Consider the following 2,500-nt stretch of genomic DNA (forward strand, 5'->3'; position numbering starts at 1 on the left):
GTACCTTAACCTAACCTATGTCGTACCTTAACCTAACCTATGTCGTACCTTAACCTAACCTATGTCGTACCTTAACCTAACCTATGTCGTACCTTAACCTAACCTATGTCGTACCTTAACCTAACCTATGTCGTACCTTAACCTAACCTATGTCGTACCTTAACCTAACCTATGTCGTACCTTAACCTAACCTATGTCGTACCTTAACCTAACCTATGTCGTACCTTAACCTAACCTATGTCGTACCTTAACCTAACCTATGTCGTACCTTAACCTAACCTATGTCGTACCTTAACCTAACCTATGTCGTACCTTAACCTAACCTATGTCGTACCTTAACCTAACCTATGTCGTACCTTAACCTAACCTATGTCGTACCTTAACCTAACCTATGTCGTACCTTAACCTAACCTATGTCGTACCTTAACCTAACCTATGTCGTACCTTAACCTAACCTATGTCGTACCTTAACCTAACCTATGTCGTACCTTAACCTAACCTATGTCGTACCTTAACCTAACCTATGTCGTACTTAACCTAACCTGTATTGCGCCTTAACCTAACCTGTATTGCGCCTTAACGTAACCTGTATTGCGCCTTAACGTAACCTGTATTGCGCCTTAACGTAACCTGTATTGCGCCTTAACGTAACCTGTATTGCGCCTTAACGTAACCTGTATTGCGCCTTAACGTAACCTGTATTGCGCCTTAACGTAACCTGTATTGCGCCTTAACGTAACCTGTATTGCGCCTTAACGTAACCTGTATTGCGCCTTAACGTAACCTGTATTGCGCCTTAACGTAACCTGTATTGCGCCTTAACGTAACCTGTATTGCGCCTTAACGTAACCTGTATTGCGCCTTAACGTAACCTGTATTGCGCCTTAACGTAACCTGTATTGCGCCTTAACGTAACCTGTATTGCGCCTTAACGTAACCTGTATTGCGCCTTAACGTAACCTGTATTGCGCCTTAACGTAACCTGTATTGCGCCTTAACGTAACCTGTATTGCGCCTTAACGTAACCTGTATTGCGCCTTAACGTAACCTGTATTGCGCCTTAACGTAACCTGTATTGCGCCTTAACGTAACCTGTATTGCGCCTTAACGTAACCTGCATTGCGCCTTAACGTAACCTGCATTGCGCCTTAACGTAACCTGTATTGCGCCTTAACGTAACCTGCATTGCGCCTTAACGTAACCTGCATTGCGCCTTAACGTAACCTGTATTGCGCCTTAACGTAACCTGTATTGCGCCTTAACGTAACCTGTATTGCGCCTTAACGTAACCTGTATTGCGCCTTAACGTAACCTGTATTGCGCCTTAACGTAACCTGTATTGCGCCTTAACGTAACCTGTATTGCGCCTTAACGTAACCTGTATTGCGCCTTAACGTAACCGATATTGCGCCTTAACGTAACCTATATTGCGCCGTAACGTAACCTATATTGCGCCGTAACGTAACCCACATTGCCCCTTAACGTAACCTATATTGCGCCGTAACGTAACCTATATTGCGCCGTAACGTAACCCACATTGCCCCTTAACGTAACCCACATTGCCCCTTAACGTAACCCACATTGCCCCTTAACGTAACCCAACACACGTTGGGCCTTAACCCAACACACGTTGGGCCTTAACCCAACACACGTTGGGCCGTAACCCAACACACGTTGGGCCTTAACCCAACACACGTTGGGCCTTAACCCAACACACGTTGGGCCTTAACCCAACACACGTTGGGCCTTAACCTGCTCTGTAATTGTCATACGACGCGTTAAATTAGTGTAGTGTTGCCTAACTGCAACCCCCGCAATATAGTTTGCTACTCGCACTGCCCGGTCCCCAGTGTATCGCTTCATGTTAAACACCTTGCAGCTATACACTGTAATGTGGATGGCAGCAGGACGTACATGCTCAATGCCCTTTGCAGTTGTTCATTGGCATTTGCAGTTGTTCATTGGCATTCGCATGGCGAAGCACTTAGCCTACGCTGTGGTACGGCCTGTGTCAACTGTCCGCTGATGTTGTACGTCCAAATCACACACTGTACTGCACATTGGTCCTCATGTACTGAATGATACATCGTGGTACATGTGACCGTACAACGACTGCGCCAACAACGGCGAACCATGCGGTCCAAATGTTGTGCACTCAGCTACGTGTCGTCTCCCTATAAGAGCTGGATTGCAGTGTGGTATGCCCTGGATGGCGATCAGCATGAGCCGTCTGTTGATGTAGTGGCGCGTGTTGTCAGACGTAGTCGTCTCTTCTCACACACCGTGATAGCACGGTGCACTGCGTTCCACATCTGCGACATGCGACAGAGGCCGGTTGACAGTCGTTCGCGCAATGGACATCGCATACGTACGGGGGCCACCTTCCACGTGTTCGCTAAGCGTGGACATGTTGTTGCGTGTATGTGGGCAGACAGTGTGTCGTGACACCTGACACAGGCATGCAACAATCGTTGAATTTGCAAATGGCGATGGACGCCTA

Source organism: Schistocerca americana, unplaced genomic scaffold (genome assembly GCF_021461395.2).
Source record: "Schistocerca americana isolate TAMUIC-IGC-003095 unplaced genomic scaffold, iqSchAmer2.1 HiC_scaffold_1221, whole genome shotgun sequence".
Classification (NCBI taxonomy): Eukaryota; Metazoa; Arthropoda; class Insecta; order Orthoptera; family Acrididae; genus Schistocerca; species Schistocerca americana.